At 33.4% G+C, this 23308-nt stretch overlaps 1 protein-coding gene across 26 annotated transcripts in view; it reads left to right on the top strand.

The window, feature by feature from the left end:
* mbl (splicing regulator muscleblind) overlaps positions 1 to 23308 on the top strand; it is a 262579-nt gene that overhangs the window by 77650 nt on the left and 161621 nt on the right. For 6 of the 26 annotated variants that reach the window (XR_012457220.1, XM_074123940.1, XM_074123936.1 and 3 more), the window contains exon 1: positions 22523 to 23111. The gene's annotated coding sequence lies outside the window, so the exon portion shown is untranslated. Of the gene's footprint in view, positions 1 to 15014; positions 15193 to 22521; positions 23112 to 23308 lie in introns of those variants that run through there. The other 20 variants (XR_012457222.1, XM_074123944.1, XM_074123945.1 and 17 more) reach the window with 6 other exon arrangements.

Below are 23308 nucleotides of genomic sequence, written 5' to 3'. Positions count from 1 at the left end.
TCTATTGGGTAGTGATAGAGGTATTTCAAGTTAAATATTTCACTTTTTCAAAAGAAACCAAAATTTAACTCTAAATATCTCATTTGCTACACGACAGATTTTTACTAAATTTGATGCAATTAACGACAATAGTTGTCTCCATATACAGGTGAAATATAACCAAAAACTATCGAGTAGTTTTCATGATATTTGAAGTTAAAGATTTCACTGTTTTAAAAGAAACCAAAATTTAACTCTAAATATCTCGTTTCCTACTCGACAGATTTTTACTACACTTTATACAATTATAGAAAATAGATTACTCCTTATGCAGGTGAAATATAACCAAAATCTATCGATTAGTTTTCAAGATATTTGAAGTAAAAATTTCACTGGTTCTAAAGAAACCAAAATTTAACTCTAAATATCTCATTTCCTACACGACTGAATTTTACTAAATTTTATACAATTATAGACAGAAGATGTCTCCATGTACAGGTGAAATATAGCCAAAATCTATCGAGTAGTTTTCAAGATATTTGACGTTAATTATTTCACTGTTTTTAAAGAAACCAAATTTTAACTCTAAATATCTCGTTTTCAACTCAACGGATTTTTACTAAATATTATAAAATTTTAGACAATAGATGTCTCCATATAAAGGTGAAATATAACCAAAATCTGTCGAATAGTTTTCGAGATATTTGAAGTTAAATATTTCACTGTTTTAAAAGAAACCAAAATTTAACTCTAAATATCTCGTTTCCTACAAAACAGATTTTTACTAAATTTTATACAATTATAGACAATAGATTTCTCCAAATACAGGTGAAATATAACAAAAATTTATCGAGTAGTTTTCGACATATTTGAAGTTAAAAATTTCACTGTTTCAAAAGAAACCAAAATTTAACTCTAAATATCTCGTTTCCTACTTGAGAGATTTTTACTAAACTTTATACAATTATAGACAATAGATGTCTCCATTTAGAAGAGAAATATAACCATAATCTATCAGGTAGTTATCGAGAAATTTGAAGTCAAATATTTCACTGTTTCAAAAGAAACTAAATTTTAACTCTAAATATCTGGTTTCCTACTCGAAAGATTTCTACTCAATTTTATACATTTATAGATAATAGATGTCTCCATATAGAGGAGAAATATAACCATAATCTATCGAGTAGTTCTCGAGATATTTGAAGATAATGATTTCACTGTTTTAAAAGAAACTGAATTTTAACTCTAAATAACTCATTTCCAACACGACTGAATTTTACTAAATTTTATACAATTATAGACAGAAGATGTCTCCATGTACAGGTGAAATATAACCAAAATCTATCGAGTAGTTTTCGAGATATTTGACGTTAATTATTTCACTGTTTTTAAAGAAACCAAATTTTAACTCTAAATATCTTGTTTTCAACTCAACGGATTTTTACTAAATATTATACAATTTTAGACAATAGATGTCTCCATATAGAGGTGAAATATAACCAAAATCTGTCGAATAGTTTTCGAGATATTTGAAGTTAAATATTTCACGGTTTTAAAAGAAACCAAAATTTAACTCTAAATATCTCGTTTCCTACAAGACAGATTTTTACAAAAATTTATACAATTATAGACATTAGATGTCTTCATATACAGGTGAAATACAACCAAAATCTATCGAGTAGTTTTCGAGATATTTGAATCTAAATATTTTACTGTTTCAAAAGGTACCAAAATTTAACTCTAAATATCTCGTTTCCTACTCTACAGATTTTTACTAAATATTACACAATTATAGACATTAGATGTCTCCATAAAGAGGAGATATATAACCATAATCTATTGGGTAGTGATAGAGGTATTTCAAGTTAAATATTTCACTGTTTCAAAAGAAACTAAATTTTAACTCTAAATATCTCGTTTCCTACTCTACAGATTTTTACTAAATATTACACAATTATAGACATTAGATGTCTCCATATAGAGGAGATATATAACCATAATCTATTGGGTAGTGATAGAGGTATTTCAAGTTAAATATTTCACTTTTTCAAAAGAAACCAAAATTTAACTCTAAATATCTCATTTGCTACACGACAGATTTTTACTACACTTTATACAATTATAGAAAATAGATTACTCCTTATGCAGGTGAAATATAACCAAAATCTATCGATTAGTTTTCAAGATATTTGAAGTAAAAATTTCACTGGTTCTAAAGAAACCAAAATTTAACTCTAAATATCTCATTTCCTACACGACTGAATTTTACTAAATTTTATACAATTATAGACAGAAGATGTCTCCATGTACAGGTGAAATATAGCCAAAATCTATCGAGTAGTTTTCAAGATATTTGACGTTAATTATTTCACTGTTTTTAAAGAAACCAAATTTTAACTCTAAATATCTCGTTTTCAACTCAACGGATTTTTACTAAATATTATACAATTTTAGACAATAGATGTCTCCATATAGAGGTGAAATATAACCAAAATCTATCGAGTAGTTTTCAAGATATTTGATGTTAAAGATTTCACTGTCTTAAAAGAAACCAAAATTTAAATCTAAATATCTCGTTTCCTACTCTACAGATTTTTACTAAATATTACACAATTATGGACATTAAATGTCTCCATATAGAGGAGATATATAACCATAATCTATTGGGTAGTGATAGAGGTATTTCAAGTTAAATATTTCACTTTTTCAAAAGAAACCAAAATTTAACTCTAAATATCTCATTTGCTACACGACAGATTTTTACTAAATTTGATGCAATTAACGACAATAGTTGTCTCCATATACAGGTGAAATATAACCAAAAACTATCGAGTAGTTTTCATGATATTTGAAGTTAAAGATTTCACTGTTTTAAAAGAAACCAAAATTTAACTCTAAATATCTCGTTTCCTACTCGACAGATTTTTACTACACTTTATACAATTATAGAAAATAGATTACTCCTTATGCAGGTGAAATATAACCAAAATCTATCGATTAGTTTTCAAGATATTTGAAGTAAAAATTTCACTGGTTCTAAAGAAACCAAAATTTAACTCTAAATATCTCATTTCCTACACGACTGAATTTTACTAAATTTTATACAATTATAGACAGAAGATGTCTCCATGTACAGGTGAAATATAGCCAAAATCTATCGAGTAGTTTTCAAGATATTTGACGTTAATTATTTCACAGTTTTTAAAGAAACCAAATTTTAACTCTAAATATCTCGTTTTCAACTCAACGGATTTTTACTAAATATTATGCAATTTTAGACAATAGATGTCTCCATATAGAGGTGAAATATAACCAAAATCTATCGAGTAGTTTTCAAGATATTTGATGTTAAAGATTTCACTGTCTTAAAAGAAACCAAAATTTAAATCTAAATATCTCGTTTCCTACTCGACAGATTTTTACTACATTTTATACAATTATAGAAAATAGATTACTCTCATGCAGGTGAAATATAACCAAAATCTATCGATTAGTTTCAAAGATATTTGAAGTTAAAAATTTCACTGTTTCTAAAGAAACCAAAATTTAACTCTAAATATCTCGTTTCCTACAAGACAGATTTTTACAAAAATTTATACAATTATAGACATTAGATGTCTTCATATACAGGTGAAATACAACCAAAATCTATCGAGTAGTTTTCGAGATATTTGAATCTAAATATTTTACTGTTTCAAAAGGTACCAAAATTTAACTCTAAATATCTCGTTTCCTACTCTACAGATTTTTACTAAATATTACACAATTATAGACATTAGATGTCTCCATATAGAGGAGATATATAACCATAATCTATTGGGTAGTGATAGAGGTATTTCAAGTTAAATATTTCACTTTTTCAAAAGAAACCAAAATTTAACTCTAAATATCTCATTTGCTACACGACAGATTTTTACTAAATTTGATGCAATTAACGACAATAGTTGTCTCCATATACAGGTGAAATATAACCAAAAACTATCGAGTAGTTTTCATGATATTTGAAGTTAAAGATTTCACTGTTTTAAAAGAAACCAAAATTTAACTCTAAATATCTCGTTTCCTACTCGACAGATTTTTACTAAACATTATACAATTATAGACAATAGATGTTTCCATTTAGAAGAGAAATATAACCATAATCTATCAGGTAGTTATCGAGATATTTGAAGTCAAATATTTCACTGTTTCAAAAGAAACTAAATTTTAACTCTTAATATCTGTTTTCCAACTCGAAAGAATTCTACTCAATTTTATACAATTATAGACAGTAGATGTCTCCATATACTGGTGAAGTAAAACCAAATTTATTGAGTAGTTTTCCAGATATTTGAAGTTAAATATTTCACTGCTTATAAAGAAACCAAAGTTTAACTCTAAATATCTCGTTTCCTATTAGACAGATTTTTACTAAATTTTATACAATTATAGACATTAGATGTCTTCATATACCGGTGAAATACAACCAAAATCTACCGAGTAGTTTTCGAGATATTTGAACCTAAATATTTTACTGTTTCAACAGAAACCAAAATTTAACTCTAAATATCTCGTTTCCTACTCGGAAGATTCCTACTCAATTTTATACATTTATAGATAATAGATGTCTCCATATACAGGTGAAAAATAACCAAAAACTATCGAGTAGGTTTCATGATATTTGAAGTTAAAGATTTCACTGTTTTAAAAGAAACCAAAATTTAACTCTAAATATCTCGTTTCCTACAAAACAGATTTTTACTAAATTTTATACAATTTTAGACAATAGATTTCTCCATATACAGGTGAAATATAACAAAAATTTATCGAGCAGTTTTCGACATATTTGAAGTTAAAAAATTTCACTGTTTCAAAAGAAACCAAAATTTAACTCTAAATATCTCGTTTCCTACTCGACAGATTTTTACTAAACTTTATACAATTATAGACAATAGATGTCTCCATTTAGAAGAGAAATATAACCATAATCTATCAGGTAGTTATCGAGATATTTGAAGTCAAATATTTCACCGTTTCAAAAGAAACTAAATTTTAACTCTAAATATCTGGTTTCCTACTCGAAAGATTTCTACTCAATTTTATACATTTATAAATAATAGATGTCTCCATATAGAGGAGAAATATAACCATAATCTATCGAGTAGTTCTCGAGATATTTGAAGATAATGATTTCACTGTTTTTAAAAGAAACCAAATTTTAACTCTAAATATCTCGTATCCTGCTCGACAGATTTTTACTAAATTTTATACAGTTATAGACAGAAGATGTCTCCATGTAGAGGAGAAATATAACCAAAATCTATCAAGTAGTTTTCGTGATATTTGACGTTAATTATTTCACTGTTTTTAAAGAAACCAAATTTTAACTCTAAATATCTCGTTTTCAACTCAACGGATTTTTACTAAATATTATACAATTTTAGACAATAGATGTCTCCATATAAAGGTGAAATATAACCAAAATCTGTCGAATAGTTTTCGAGATATTTGAAGTTAAATATTCCACTGTTTTAAAAGAAACCAAAATTTAACTCTAAATATTTCATTTCCTACACGACTGAATTTTACTAAATTTTATACAATTATAGACAGAAGATGTCTCCATGTACAGGTGAAATATAACCAAAATCTATCGAGTAGTTTTCGAGATATTTGAATCTAAATATTTTACTGTTTCAAAAGAAACCGAAATTTAACTCTAAATATCTCGTTTCCTACTCGAAAGATTTCTACTCAATTTTATACATTTATAGATAATAGATGTCTCCATATACAGGTGAAAAATAACTAAAAACTATCGACAAATTTTTACTAAATTTTATGCAATTATACACAATAAATGTCTACATATACAGGTGAAATATAACCAAAATCTATCGTGTAGTTTTCGAGATATTTGAATTTAAAGATTTCACTGTTTCAAAATGTACCAAAATTTAACTCTAAATATCTCGGTTCCTACTCTACAGATTTTTACTAAATATTATACAATTATAGACATTAGATGTCTCCATATAGAGGAGATATATAACCATAATCTATCGGGTAGTGATCGAGATATTTCAAGTTAAATATTTCACTTTTTCAAAAGAAACCAAAATTTAACTCTAAATATCTCATTTGCTACACGACAGATTTTTACTAAATTTGATGCAATTAACGACAATAGTTGTCTCCATATACAGGTGAAATATAACAGAAATCTATCGAGTAGTTTTCGAGATATTTGAAGTTTAATATTTCACTGTTTCAAAAGAAACCAAATTGTAACTCTAATTATCTCAATTCCTAAACGACAGATTTTTACTAAGTTATATACAAATATAGACAGAAGATGTCTCCATGTACAGGTGAAATATACCCAAAATCTATCGAGTAGTTTTCAAGATATTTGATGTTAAAGATTTCACTGTCTTAAAAGAAACCAAAATTTAAATCTAAATATCTCGTTTCCTACTCGACAGATTTCTACTCAATTTTATACATTTATAGATAATAGATGTCTCCATATACAGCTGAAAAATAACCAAAAACTATCGAGTAGTTTTCATGATATTTGAAGTTAAAGATTTCACTGTTTTAAAAGCAACCAAAATTTAACTCTAAATATCTTGTTCCTACTCGACAGATTTTTACTAAACTTTATACAATTATAGACAATAGATGTCTCCATTTAGAAGAGAAATATAACCATAATCTATCAGGTAGTTATCCAGATATTTGAAGATAATGATTTCACTGTTTTAAAAGAAACCAAATTTTAACTCTAAATATCTCATTTCCTACACGACTGAATTTTACTAAATTTTATACAGTTATAGACAGAAGATGTCTCCATGTACAGGTGAAATATAGCCAAAATCTATCGAGTAGTTTTCAAGATATTTGACGTTAATTATTTCACTGTTTTTAAAGAAACCAAATTTTAACTCTAAATATCTCGTTTTCAACTCAACGGATTTTTACTAAATATTATACAATTTTAGACAATAGATGTCTCCATATAGAGGTGAAATATAACCAAAATCTGTCGAATAGTTTTCGAGATATTTGAAGTTAAATATTTCACGGTTTTAAAAGAAACCAAAATTTAACTCTAAATATCTCGTTTCCTACAAGACAGATTTTTACAAAAATTTATACAATTATAGACATTAGATGTCTTCATATACAGGTGAAATACAACCAAAATCTATCGAGTAGTTTTCGAGATATTTGAATCTAAATATTTTACTGTTTCAAAAGGTACCAAAATTTAACTCTAAATATCTCGTTTCCTACTCTACAGATTTTTACTAAATATTACACAATTATAGACATTAGATGTCTCCATATAGAGGAGATATATAACCATAATCTATTGGGTAGTGATAGAGGTATTTCAAGTTAAATATTTCACTTTTTCAAAAGAAACCAAAATTTAACTCTAAATATCTCATTTGCTACACGACAGATTTTTACTAAATTTGATGCAATTAACGACAATAGTTGTCTCCATATACAGGTGAAATATAACCAAAAACTATCGAGTAGTTTTCATGATATTTGAAGTTAAAGATTTCACTGTTTTAAAAGAAACCAAAATTTAACTCTAAATATCTCGTTTCCTACTCGACAGATTTTTACTACACTTTATACAATTATAGAAAATAGATTACTCCTTATGCAGGTGAAATATAACCAAAATCTATCGATTAGTTTTCAAGATATTTGAAGTAAAAATTTCACTGGTTCTAAAGAAACCAAAATTTAACTCTAAATATCTCATTTCCTACACGACTGAATTTTACTAAATTTTATACAATTATAGACAGAAGATGTCTCCATGTACAGGTGAAATATAACTAAAATCTATCAAGTAGTTTTCGAGATATTTGACGTTAATTATTTCACTGTTTTTAAATTAACTAAATTTTAACTCTAAATATCTCGTTGTCTACTCGACGGATTTTTACTAAATATTATACAATTTTAGACAATAGATGTCTCCATATAAAGGTGAAATATAACCAAAATCTGTTGAGTAGTTTTCGAGATATTTGTAGTTAAGTATTTCACTGTTTCAAAAGATACCAAAACTTAACTTTAAATATCTCGTTTCCTACTCGACAAATTTTTACTAAATTTTATGCAATTATAGACAATAGATGTCTACATATACAGGTGAAATATAACCAAAATCTATCGTGTAGTTTTCGAGATATTTGAAGTTAAAAATTTCACTCTTTCAAAAGATACCAAAATTTAACACTAAATATCTTGTTTAGATGTCTCCATTTACAGGTGAAATATACCCAAAATCTATCGAGTAGTTTTCAAGATATTTGATGTTAAAGATTTCACTGTCTTAAAAGAAACCAAAATTTAAATCTAAATATCTCGTTTCCTACTCGACAGATTTCTACTCAATTTTATACATTTATAGATAATAGATGTCTCCATATACAGGTGAAAAATAACCAAAAACTATCGAGTAGTTTTCATGATATTTAAAGTTAAAGATTTCACTGTTTTAAAAGCAACCAAAATTTAACTCTAAATATCTCGTTTTCTACAAAACAGATTTTTACTAAATTTTATACAATTATAGACAATAGATTTCTCCATATGCAGGTGAAATATAACAAAAATTTAACGAGCTTTTTTCGACATATTTGAAGTTAAAAATTTCACTGTTTCTAAAGAAACCAAAATTTAACTCTAAATATCTCATTTGCTACACGACAGATTTTTACTAAATTTGATGCAATTAACGACAATAGTTGTCTCCATATACAGGTGAAATATAACAGAAATCTATCGAGTAGTTTTCGAGATATTTGTAGTTTAATATTTCACTGTTTCAAAAGATACCATAATTTAACTCTAAATATCTCGTTTCCTACTCGATAGATTTTTAGTAAATATTATACAATTATAGAAAATAGATGTCTCTATATACAGGTGAAATATAACCAAAAACTATCGAGTAGTTTTCATGATATTTGAAGTTAAAGATTTCACTGTTTTAAAAGAAACCAAAATTTAACTCTAAATATCTCGTTTCCTACTCGACAGATTTTTACTACACTTTATACAATTATAGAAAATAGAATACTCCTTATGCTGGTGAAATATAACCAAAATCTATCGATTAGTTTTCAAGATATTTGAAGTTAAAAATTTCACTGTTTCTAAAGAAACCAAAATTTAACTTTAAATATCTCATTTCCTACACGACTGAATTTTACTAAGTTCTATACAATTATAGACAGAAGATGTCTCCATGTACAGGTGAAATATAACCAAAATCTATCGAGTAGTTTTCGTGATATTTGACGTTAATTATTTCACTGTTTTTAAAGAAACCAAATTTTAACTCTAAATATCTCATTTCCTACACGACTGAATTTTACTAAATTTTATACAATTATAGACAGAAGATGTCTCCATGTACAGGTGAAATATAACTAAAATCTATCGAGTAGTTTTCGAGATATTTGACGTTAATTATTTCACTGTTTTTAAAGAAACTAAATTTTAACTCTAAATATCTCGTTGTCTACTCGACGGATTTTTACTAAATATTATATAATTTTAGACAATAGATGTCTCCATATAAAGGTGAAATATAACCAAAATCTGTTGAGTAGTTTTCGAGATATTTGTAGTTAAGTATTTCACTGTTTCAAAAGCTACCAAAACTTAACTTTAAATATCTCGTTTCCTACTCGACAAATTTTTACTAAATTTTATGCAATTATAGACAATAGATGTCTACATATACAGGTGAAATATAACCAAAATCTATCGTGTAGTTTTCGAGATATTTGAATTTAAAGATTTCACTGTTTCAAAAGGTACCAAAATTTAACTCTAAATATCTCATTTGCTACACGACAGATTTTTACTAAATTTGATGCAATTAACGACAATAGTTGTGTCCATATACAGGTGAAATATAACAGAAATCTATCCAGCAGTTTTCGACATATTTGAAGTTAAAAATTTCACTCTTTCAAAAGATACCAAAATTTAACACTAAATATCTTGTTTAGATGTCTCCATTTACAGGTGAAATATAACCAAAATCTATGGAGTAGTTTTCGAGATATTTGAATTGAATGATTTCACTGTTTCAAAAGAAACCAAAATTTAACTCTAAATATCTCGTTTCCTATACGACAGATTTTTACTAAATTTTAAACAACTATAGACAAAAGTTGTCTTCATATACAGGTGAAATATAACTAAAATCTATACAGTAGTTTTCGAGATATTTGAATTTAAATATTTCTCAGAGCGCATGCTCGTAGCTTGGAGTTGGTAGGACAATAAATGGCAGGTTAGGATTGAAAACAGTGAATTGTGAAGTGAATTATAGACTTTGAGTGTAGTTTCTCTTTTTTTCCAGGTATTGATGAATATTTTAATAATTATGTATTGGAAATTTAATGTTTTATGAATAATATTATGCCAAAATAAATCTCTTTTTTTTCCTGAGATATTCAGTCTAGTCGTTTTTCAAAACACACATTATATATATTGTACATACATACAACATGGAGTGATGAACACTTATATTAAGAATGTAGTTGAAGAAGACTATATTATGCAATATTAACCGAGATTAATTATTACCTAATTCTATTAAAGTTTGACTAATACTGAGTTTATTACTGAATGAACTTAAACTGACGATGTTTATTTAAAAAATAAATACATGAAATAAATATTCAAAATCATAAGAGTATGTTGATACATGCATTTTTTTTTTAAAGTTTTTGAAATCTTTAGCCTCATTATTACTTTTATTTTTTATAACGTTTTTCTTTTTATCCTGTGATTAACAGTTTGATTATTAGAGATTAATAGAAATTACAGTCAATCTAAGTTAAATTGTGTCTACTTGAACAAATCTTTTGGACATGAAAATGGCCAGCCTTACCCTCCACGACACCTAATTGGTAGTTGGACGTTAAGCCCCGCCTGGAAAAAAAAAAACAAAAAAAACTGGCCAGCATTAAAGGACTGTGGCAACTAATAAATTCTAAAAACTATTAATGGAAATTTAATGTAGTAAAATTACACAAATGAAATCAATGAAGTACATATTAATGAAATGATGGGTACTGGCTTGTTTGTGTACCTTTTAGTTTTTAATCATTCCTTGTACTTAACTTTTAATCTATAAGTTTTTGTTAAAGAGTTTGATCTATAGGGTTTGTTCTTTATAGACCCTATAAAGAATAGTTTTATACCGGCCTCAGACGGATTGAAAAAGGTTCTGTAAGTGAAATAGCAGGTGTAAAGGAATGAAGAGTGAATAAAAAAATAAATAAAGTAATCGCCTATTTTTTCAGGCGGGGCTTCACGTCCAACTACCAATTAAATGTCGTGGGCGGAGGCGACTAGCAAACATACTTTACTGTAAATTTCTTTTATTAACCATTAAGATCAAAGACCATTAATAATCCAAGGCCTAAAGACCGGGAATCGAACCCAGTACCACAATGCATATTAGCTTTGCAGGTCTCGCCTCTAACCGCTCGGCTACCGTGGCGCCTGAAGAGTGAATATTAAAGGTGGGAGTTAGGACCTTCTATGAAGGAGGACTAAAGCCCATCTGTGGCCTAGATTCAGTTCGAGCTGATTTACTTAAAGTTCTCGATTAGCCAATAATAGTTCAGCAAGGGTACCTGATTTCAGCAACGTCTCGAGTGAAGTTCATTCACTAAAAGGTATTTCTCCTTTCTATCTATTCTAAGATTTTACCACATAGAAAATGTTTCTGCCAAACAAATATGAGTTTATAGAAAATTCATAGAAAAGTTATCAATGAAAATTGAAGACAAAAGATTTGTCTGAGTGATCACACTGGCATTTAATTATATTAGAGTAAACATGATCTAGAAGGATTCTGGATCTGTGGTTTATCGGAGGGTCCAGTGAGTAACGGGAGGAGGAGCATTGCTGGAAGTATGTCCGAGGGGGAGGAAGGAGGACGACTAAGAAATGGCCCACTAAACAGGCGGCATGATTCGGTCGGCGGCGGGAATGTGCTGCCGCCAAACTGCCGGCTCCACTCTAGTGCCGCCATACTCTACTGTGTGGAGAGAGGGGAGGCGGCAGACTTTAGGTTTCGTGACCTATTGTGCGGCTCCAAGTTGGCGCCCGTCTGCACGCACACACTAATCCAACCTTAATATTACTAGTCTGGACATAAAACACAAAGTTGGGCACACATAAAATCTATTGCCGCTCCCAGACGCCCCCCGCGTGGTTTCTTTTTGTGACCGCCACAATATTTTCTCAGCTGCCGCGACCATTTTAAATTTTCTTACAAGAATTAACGCTTTCCTTCAGACAGCCAGTTTCCTAGCCAACATGCATGAGAGGGTGGCAAATATTTGAGTGGTTGGCCGTAGTTCATGTTTGGGTCAGGAGTCTTGTCGCCAACCCTGTAGGTCATTCTTCCTATTCAAGACGCTTCAATAATGCGAATCTGTGACGAATATTTCCTGAATTTATGAAATGAAATCTGGCGGGTCGAACTTTTCACACTTCTAGACCAGACAGTCTGAGATGGTTCAGCGACCCTGGACCAGATAGTCTGAGATGGTTCAGCGACCCTTGACCAGATAGTCGGAGATGGTTCAGCGACTCTGGACCAGATAGTCTAAGATGGTTTAGCGACCCTGGTCCAGATAGTCTGAGATGGTTCAGCGACCCTGGGACCAGACAGTTTGAGATGGTTCAGCGACTACTCACACACTATTAAGCGCTCCATTACACTTTCACATACCATTTAATGTTAAAAAGTGGGATAGCTACCCTACACTGTTGTAGTTCTTAAGAGCCTGAAAGAGGTTCTGCTTACTACCTAGGATAAGCAGGCTGCTGAACCATCATTTCGCTTCGGAAACAGGAATTACTAAGTAAGGGTTTTAAATTTACTTTCCATATTTCTCCAGCAGAATGGCAGAAAGTGCCAATAAATTAAGTACATTAAGCATGTATTCTTTCCCTTCCTCTCTTCTTCGGCACTCCTGATCTTATTGAGCGGCAACCAATATTAAAGATTGAATTCAGGATGATCTTTGCCGCAGGAGATTACACCAAGAGGAACATGCTCCTCCAATAAATTATCAATTTTACCGAATAAAATATTTCAATAGATTAATATTTAATTTTTTGAACTAAATATCAACCGCTGTTTGAAAATTGTTCAACTATAAATAAGTATTTTTACCATTATGATAAATATGCTCATAGTATAAAAATAAAATATTTTCAATGAACGTTTAGCTTTGTATGTACGAGTATGTTAGTGAAATCGTTGAAACAGATTCGGAGAGAAGTACTTAAGGTGAGGTGAGCTTTTAACATGACTAAAAGTTCTGCAATTGGCAATACTGGAGCACGATAATATAGGAATGTCTTCCGGTTGTGCACACTCACACGACTTATTTCTCTGACGCACTTTCTTCCATTCCGAATTATAAAACATATTTAATTGTTACCAACTAGATCTGGTCTGCAAAACAGGAAATAGCACCAATATGACACTTTGAGGGAAGTAGCTCAACCTTTACACCACATTACTGTCACTAAAACGCGTTGAGTTAGAAAAATTATTTAGATTTTAGTTATAGAACAATCAAGTATCCGTAAGCACCTCTAACTCTGTTTTAATTATTTTTGAGGAATGATTCTCAAAAATTTCTTTTAATCTTAACGGATCTTGCCCTAAAACTAGAAGAGGTTTATCATTTGATTTTGGTTTTATCTTATTAAACCAACTTTATACATTTTTAAATATATATATACAATATATTTTTTGAATATTTTTCCTATTTTTTTCAAGGGGGAGGAGCTTAACATCTTCTGGCATCCGTCTTGTAAACGGAGCGCGGGAGCTCATACATTAACTGTCCTTTTTTAACCAATTAATAAGCGCTAACTAACTAGATACTAAGCGCTGGACTCTAACTGGATATGTCCCACTTACTAGTCCTAACTCAACCAAAATACACCAATCCTGGTCCTTCCAAATAGGAACTGAAATAAATAAAATATGATAGTTCAATAAATCATGCTTGATATTTTCGCCACACCTAACCTAACCTAAACAATAGTAGAAACAAAAAATTATGAAAAACAAAATAAAATGTACTCCGTCAAAAATGGCGGAAAAATAAAAATACAAGCTTTCCTCTGAATATTGCATTAGTACAGGCGGGGCCTGTTTGATGTGGGCGTGGCTAACAAACACCAGCATGGCTTCCTATTGGCTCCATGAACCACCATACTTTCTCACCATAAATTTTCTGTTCTGATTCGTCACTTTTTCATTGCCAATTATTTCTCATTAAAAAAATTTTTTAAACGATTTTTCCCCGTAGTATTTGATGAATTATCAGAATATGATATAAATACAAATCTTCAAAAATCGTGATTTTTTTCTTACGTAATATTTTCTGTTTCAAGTTCCTAATGCAAACGGAAATGAATAAGTTATGAAATATTGATAACTTTAATGATTAACAGAAAAGGAAAACTATGCATATTGTTCAATTAGAAATTCGCCATTGTTGGAGATTATTTGCAAATGGCTGCCACCTAGCAACACAGATCTGGTTGGTTGGCACTGGCACGTTTTCTCTTTTTACTGTTTTCCAAATTATTACTTAAAACTTTTGTTCAAACTTAAATATTGTATCCTAATTCTTGCTAGCACTATACAGTCGGTAATACCATAGATTAATTGAAATGTACGAGTAAACTTAGGAGGAAGAGCCTCGAAGCCAGTGGCGCCAATCTCTGCAAGCATCTAATCGAAATATCATATTGAACCTCAACTATTGTACTATTTTTAGTCACCATCGGTGAACACAACACATGGCCTATTTGTGGCCACTAATTTTACAACTTTGAGAGCAGGCTAGAACAAAGTGATCAGTTCATTGATAAAATTGGAGTAATTTTATTCTCTACATTATTTATCCAAATCTCTCTTATGTCTTATTGTATCAAATAACTTCAATAAATTTCAGAGTCTCATTGAAAAGGACGAGGTTATCCAAACCACTAACTAACCTGGGGGCACTAACCTTCTCACCTCGTCTTGGGATGTCCTACTGGAGATGGCCCCCTTACATGGGGGCTAACTCAGTTATGCCTCTCTGTCGCCACTTCCACAAAGTACTCGCCTTCCTACACGCCTTCACGCACGTAAGTGAAACTTCTAAATTCGTTACTTTTTCAACAATAATGCTAAAAATCACAAATGTTTACCGTACACAACATAAAGTTGTACTTTTGCAAAGTAAAGTGTAAAGATAACAAATTTTTTGCAGACTCAAGTAAACGGAAGGAAATTGTGAAGCGCAGTTACAGGTGGGCCACTCCCTAGGAAGGTGTTTTGACACGCTGGAGGTGGCATTAAGTTCGGCTCCAGCGGCCCTTACCAACGCAATAAAGGAGTCGACCGAAGGGCTAGTTGCTGATCGCCCCCAGGGGATCCATTACACCCTTGCCAACCAAATAATCCTAAATATTCTCCACTTTAGTTTCCGTTACAATGTTCCTCAGCACAAGCCTGCTTCGTATTTCCTTTTACACAACCTGTTCCTTGATTAAATTGTACGTAATAATTTACATTGTGGCAAACACTTTAAATGAACATACGCCTTTTATTATCCGAAATACAGGGACTGGAGACCTGCAGGTATTCTGAGTCCAGCAGGAACCTGAATCCAGAAACGTGTCTTTACTCAATGGATAATAACCAAAATATCTCCAACTGTTTTCTTTAAAAAACTTATACTGGTGCTCCTGTTTCCTTACATGCAAATCTTTACTTTCTACAACGGCTTAAAACAGATGTAATAGTGCAGTTGTTCTAATTGACGTTTTCATTTGAAATAAACCTCGTGAAGTTCTCTCTAAGCATAAAAGTATGAAGTACGAAAGCATGAAGCACGAAAAAGTGGACATAATTTTAGAAATATTGAAAATAATTTTCAAATTATAAATTACCAGGCAGAATTAATGGTAAAACGGATCTACGTTGGCGATTCAACTCAACTCAACTGTGGCACTAGGGCCCGTGTAGGACCTTGGCCTCCGCCAGTACCTGACCCTGAAGCCCCTCTATCCAAAGCCTTCCTTCTCCCGAAGATCCTCCACCACATCGCACATCCAACGCAGCCTAGGTCTCCCCACTCGGTCTACTGCCTCCAGAGTTCTTCGTGGTGCTCTCTCACTCTCCATCCTCTGCACATGTCCCACACCCAACGCAACCTTCCCTGCTTGACGACGGACCCTAAATCCTCTTCCCCGTACAACTCACTTAACTCCGCGTTTTTTCGGCACACTGGTCTATAGACCGCCCTCAATACCTTTCTTTCCCAGCGGTTCAATTTTGATTCGTCTGCATGCCTCAACGTCCACGATTCCGAGCCGTACGTTACAACGGGTCTAAGGACTGACTTGTAGATCGTCAATTTGGACTTTCTTGAAAGGAATCAATTATAGAATGTCCGCCTTAGCACTCCCAGACACCTATTTCCGGCCACTATTCTACTTTCTATATCTCGGCTTACCACATTTTTGTTAGTGAGAACAGCTCCTGGATATTTAAATTCACTAACGCCCTCAAACCGGTGCTGACCCACGATCAATTCCCTGAAACATCTTGCTCGCCGAGTTGTGACCATGTACTTAGTCTTCTCCTCGTTAATCTTCAGACCATAACCGGCGGCACCTTCTGCCAACTCCAAGAAGGTTTCCCTAAGCGCAGTCTTTGACCTCGCTATAATGGTTACATCATCTGCGTAAGCCATATAGTCAGACATCCTGTTATACTATATGTTGCCTCCAGGGTTAATCGTGCATTTTCGCGTTGCCATTTCCAATACCATGTTGAAGAGGATCGGGGACACTGGGTCTCCCTGACTTAAGCCCACGAGGAAATCTGACCTTGGATTGCTACTTTTACCACCGTGCCTCTCAAGGTCATTTTAACCAGTCTTATCATACGTTGGCGATTTGGTGGCAGAAAAACCGTTATCAAAACTGGTAAAATCTAGCATTCACGGCTAGGCAGTTAGCAAATCATCTGCATCATTTTCAACAGCTCTGCATTAAGCATGCATTTGTGTGTGGCATTACAACTTCAGTTAAACCGTGAATTATTGTAGGCATTACACTCAGAAACTAGGGTAGCGGAGTCTGCCAATCGCCGTGAACAACGAAATGAGAGCTAACACATCTTCAGCGTTATATTTATACTCATAAAGATGATTCCTCGATCATGTTCTCACAAATAAATTGTTCGAACCTTGGAAAGGAGGTAATAATGCACTAAACTGGCAATTCCGGTATAGTTACCTCATTAACTAAGCGAGTTCGAGCTACTTTAGATGATTCAAAGAAATCGTAATAAACTGAAGAGAAGAGGAAGACTTTGAAAAAGGTGGAAGTAGGCTGGAGCGAGCCGTATGGAGAGGTTATATGAAAGTTCCTGGAACGATACCCACCGGAGTTATAGATTTCCAGCCAGAACGTGCTCTTTACAACACTCCAGCTCCAGCTGCCTCCAACGCTTCTAGATTGCACACTAAAACCAGTATAGGTCGCACTTTAAAGAGCGATGAAACAAATATTCCAATTGGTTTACAGCCAAATGTTACCTGGACAGCAACTGGCCTCTTGATATCGTACCACTAACATCTGTATCCAATTTCCCCTTTTATATTTCCCAATGTTTTCACCAATCCGTGTGCACTTCAGTATATTGCTACCAAACTATTTATTGGAAATTGGTAATTTGCCTGAACTTCTACTACTTTTAGTAGTGGGATGAAATAAAACCTGGCATTTTTAATTTAATGAGCATTAACAATAAGATTTACACTTGGTTATTTAGTAATCGATTGCTGTTAATCACTTGAGCCCATCTTCGCACAATAATTCCTCTCCGGTCCTAGGAAAGTTCCTTCAGTGGCGAACTAATAAGTGCGACTCTCCGTAATGAAATGATAAACACTTGTGTTACTCCATATTATAAAAGTGGAGGGACGATCCTGATCTAGTAAATGATCGTAATCGTAATCACCGTTATCATCACCTCAAATTTTTCTCCGTTTTAAATTTTCGTATTATTATAAAGTTAAATGAAGATTGGAGCTAGCAGGGCTATCAATTTGCCGAATAGAAGTAAGTGGAGCTAGTCTGGAGGATCTTGTCTGGTACAGTGATGGTTCTCATGCTCCCAGGAAGCTCAAAGCATTACTTTCCGATGGAAACCCACTTCCTAAATTAGACCTCTAGCTGTACTTCCAATTACGAAGAGTAGGATATCTTCTTTTTGTTGGCTGCAAACCAAAATAGGATGAACTGTCGATACATGCCTGCTTTAAACTGTTTATTTCTGTTACTTTTGGGTGTTTTTAAACAAACAGCCCGACTTTAAATTTACTGAAATACAAAAAAAAGTCTATTTAAAAAAAAAGTTTTGTTTTTGGCACAGAGCCCAAACTAGCGCAGAATGAGATTGGCTAAATGCACACACGCGCAAATATAATATAAAAGGGGTAAACATGTACAAACATGAACGCTAGCATACTTCAGTCAGAGCGCGCCTCAGCATTTATCATAAACTCTGGTGCGCCGGCAGTTGGGCTGATGCCAGACGGAAAGCACAAAGTAGAAACAAATGTACGTTTTTTTGGCATAAAATTGTTATTTTCGCCACTTGCAGAAATGTAGTTTCCCTTGCGATTAATCTGACAAGCAGCCTTACCATCACTTCCTGAAAGAGGATGCAGTATGGTAAGTGTATCAAGGGGGGGGGGGGTAATCAAATTTCGAAACTTATTCCTCTTCGAATATACGTTCTAACGTGCCCTGAATCTGAATCGACCAATCTGGTGCAAACACGCCACTTCCTCTTCCTGCAATGCTTAATACTCCAGCTCATATACTTTCTTCAAACTTCTTCCATTTCAACATATTCACTTTTCCACTAACACAGCTCTACAATACTTAGAATTATTATACTTTAGAAGATGATTATTCTAACAGTTAGATGTTCGTAATTTGGGGAAACTTTGAAGAACAAATTCCTAAAATATACAATAAAAATGGCCAATCCAATTGGGAAAATGTACTTCCGCTTGAAAACTTCTCTTCAAACTCGGAGTTTAAGCCGCACAAATGAATCTGACTCAAACGCACACATAGACCATTTCTAAAAACTACTTTTCCGCACTCAGACACTCTTAATCGGATGTTTCCGCCGAAAACTCACCTCCGGAAATTTGACACGATCGTAATAGTAATTCCTCTTTCCTGTTTCAGTAAAAAAAGGTTAAAACTTGTTATTGCCAAATGTTATTACCTAGATTATGTGCGTGAGGGGGTATTCACAGCCATCTAGGTAGACATACAAATTGGCATAAACATTTAATCTATTTATATAATTAGGAGAGTTCACTCTCGTGCACTTCCCTGTGGAAGACTTAAATTCCAAAACTGCATGATTGCAGTTAGTAATTCAATTTTACCTACAACTGTGAGGATTGTAGTTAAAAGCAGTACTTCTAGAAAAGTTAGAACTCAAGTTGGGCCACGTGCTGCAAGGGAAAGTAGAAACAAGTCCCATTTGAATCGGAAAATTTAAAGTAAGAGACAGGTCTGTTATTTAGTATCTCGGAAAACTTGGTAGTTGATGGTATCAGCTTCTATTCGGGCTGATATTAGACGGCAGGATATGCTCGCTCGGGGCCTCGGGAAATCCCGGGCCCTATAGCAGTGTTTAACGCAGTGGAAAATTAACGTTCCTCTCCTCTTGCCCGTTTAGGCCGAGTGGAGGTAGGTTACGGAGGAAAAGTGTCCTCTGGGAATGCAGCCCCTACTACGAGCATCTAAAAGGGGCATGAGACGTGTGAGCTGTGTGGGAGGCTTTATTCGAACAAACGGGAGCAGCAATGGTTGCTGACTCGGTCAGCAACTTGGCATAATGTTAGGCAAATAGTCACTCGTTGCACCGCAACCTTCTTTATATCCACTTATGTTTCTGGTACTCACCTATCTACATTATTGTCGGTTCCCGTGTTTAGATGTGGTTCACCTAGATTCTAGAAAATTGTTGACACATTTTAAATCAGATCAGATGTGCAGATCGAAACTAAGCGAACGAATTCTGATCAAGACCACTTTTTCATCCGAGTTGCGCATTCGAAAAAGAATTTCTCATAATTGTGGATTTAAGGTCTTGGTCCATAATTTTGACTAATCGAATATACTTAATAAAAGAGCTTATAACGAAATCATTTTTAATTAAGCGCTCTAAGAATAAACGAACTTTCAATAATCATACCAATGGCTAGAGCTTAAGCAGTCTATGCTTATTTAAGTTGAGAATTTATTCATTATTTTTTTGATAATTATAAAAGTGTTGCCAGAGTGATCACTTGAGTAAAAGAAAATGAGGAGATGGTTCTCATCTGAGGAGGACTTGTGGTCCAAAGTGAGGTAACAGCCTCTCTACGGAGAATGTGGGAGGCACAAATGGAAAAGAATAAAATAAAATGGAGAGGGCCCATCGAGGCAGTAATTTAAGATGCAGCTCAGCTCCCGTCAAATAGAATTAACTTCCGGTCTTCAGTCCTCAATTGAATTAAAAAAACTTTCCAGCCAGAACACACAACTTCCCGTCTTTGGTCTCACCTCGCCAATTTCCCTTCTAATTTTATCTCTTTTTTTAAATTCATATGATGAATTTAATAGTTGATTTAAGTTGATATGATTAATAGTTGTGAATTTAGGTCACTGGCAGACCGTCACTCCTTGCGCAGCAACCAAAAGAATGCTACCTAGTGATTTTCCAGCAACTACAGTGCATATAATGTACCAGAAGGAAGTGTCCCGCTGCGGTGTTGTTATACGCCAAAGGCAGGACCTAACCTTTTCACTATGTCCAGAGGTAACAGTTTATGACGACATGAAAAAGTGTGCGTGCTTGGCTGCGTAGAAAATCTATTGTGGCACCTTCAGGAGTCAGTTTGTCATTTTGTGATTAGGTATTGTTGTGGTCTGCTAATATCCCATATAAAGTTCCTATATAAACATTAAATAAAATCCAAGGCCTAAACCGGGAATCGAACCCAGTACCGCAAAACATTGTAACTTTATAGGTCTCCCTCTAACCGCTCGGCTACCGTGGCGCCTAATATTGTTGAAATAAATTTGGTGAAAAAAAGAGTCATCTTTTCTAGACGGGGTCTTAAAATGATATTTCTGTACGTACTGAGAGCATCTCAAAGGTGAACATCCGGAGGTGGAAATTAAAACTGTACATCCGTATTATGGCTGTGTGCGAGAAAGTAAAACGTTGGATAAAGCAGACTGAAGAATGGGGAGAATCGGCGATTCGAGGTCCATCAACTCGGTCTAGCGAGTCACTCTAGTGTGCCGACAAAACTCAATTTATGGACCAAACCGAACCTCAACGTCACTCAGCGGTCATAGCAGCTTCCGGAAGGGCCTCTATACACCCTGGAAAGGGTCGTAAAATCTTCCCTAATCACGTGTCCTAATTATCCTATCGTGTAATCACGTGTCCTGGCCATCCTATCTTGTCCTCACTGATTCTCATGCAGACCTCCATCCTCAAGTACATAGTAATTACGTCCAACTGTACAGAAAATATGAACGTGCATTGCGCTGTGGTTCCAACAATTGAAGGTTAAGTAGATAGAACTATCATTCAACCGGAAGGTTAGTGCTTAAAATAAGCTTTAGTCTGTAACCAGGGTCAATCGACCAGGGCCAAAGATGCTAGATAGTTAGTTTGAAAGAGTTTGCGAAAACGCCACTTTCAAACTTAACGGTTTTGGAAAGCGTTAAGTGAACCTGTGGCAATGATCATTTTTCCGCTTTCCATTTTTTCTTTCCAAGTAAGAGAAAGTCAAGCGTACATTTTCTTACAACATTTCCCACGAAATAACCATTATAGATTACGAAAAAGGGGGATCTTCAATGATTTGCGAGCACGCGTGTATCTGCCTCAACTTAAAACTCGCCGGAAGCTGAATTCGGTCAGCCGGAAGAATCCCTTTACGAAATAGCTTTTTTTTCCATTGTCACTTCAATCAGTTTTCTATAAAAATTAGTTTAAGGATAGTTTCTCAAAGTGATGGGGTTGCTGCAGAGTAACATTTCTGCATAATGTACGGTTTAACAAACTATACATTGTTGGTAAGAATTAAATATGTCTCAAATGTTTTGAATTGAAAGAAACTTTGTGGGTTCGAACCTTGTGGGAAACGGGAGCAAGAGAGAATGGTTTGAATGTTCAGAGTAGATATATTCAGTCTCACTTTGAAGAATATTTAAAGAAAAGTAAGGAGCATTAGAATTGCGAAAGGCGAAGACAATCGGCCGGCTTTAGTAATGGTGGTGGATGGAGTGACGTCAGCCTGATAGCGAAACTCCGGAGTATTGCGCGAGCCAGTGGTGGGGGAATGCGAGTAGAGGGGAGCCCCCACTTCGGCGCAGCTAGCGGCCGGCCAGACTCCACTATTCACAGCTCCCGCGTCAGTATCCGTGCCCTTTTCAGTGTCTCACTACTGCTTACCGCCGTGCTTGCTTTACCCGCGTCGTTTCGTTCCTAGAGTGCGCCTACATCAAATTTAAATATATATTTTTAGTTTAAAATATCAAATATTAAGACAAACAAAATTACTGAAACTAGTTGCAGTGTTTATTATTCGTTTTTGACGCATTTTTATTATTTGCTTTGAGTTTTTGTTTTATAACTCCAGAAACTATTTCCTGTTTACACACTATAAACTAAAGTGGTTTTATTACGGACAAGTTTAGAACTATTTCTGTACTATCGGATAAACAAAGCAAATACTGTTGAAAACTGAAATCTTTGATAGTAAAATTCATCATCAGATTGTGCTATATTACAGCTGTTTTCAAGTTTGTTTACTAGTGGTGTGTTGGGAATTGAACTGGAATAGAACATTAATTACTGTTGTTTTACTGCAAGGAAACCCTTGATAGAAATAAATTCCAACAAAAGTTTGGAAAAGAAAGAGAAAAAGTTGGCACAGCAGCCATCTACCGGACAAAGAAATGTGAGTAACTGACTGGCTAGTTGCTGTAATATTCCCATAGTCATTATTTAACATATAATACTTATACATTTATAGATTATAGATGGAAACATGTGAGATTAATGTCTGCAACTTGTCGAATGATAAAAAACTTTGTTTCCGGTGACTTCCGCACTGTAACAGTTGTTTTGTCCTATTGTTCGCTTCCTGTTTACAAA

Source organism: Rhodnius prolixus, unplaced genomic scaffold, assembly GCF_049639745.1.
Source record: "Rhodnius prolixus isolate KJV_2025 unplaced genomic scaffold, Rpr scaffold_38, whole genome shotgun sequence".
Lineage (NCBI taxonomy): Eukaryota > Metazoa > Arthropoda > Insecta > Hemiptera > Reduviidae > Rhodnius > Rhodnius prolixus.
Note: the sequence above shows the minus strand (reverse complement) of the source record. Positions and strands in the feature narration are given on the sequence as shown.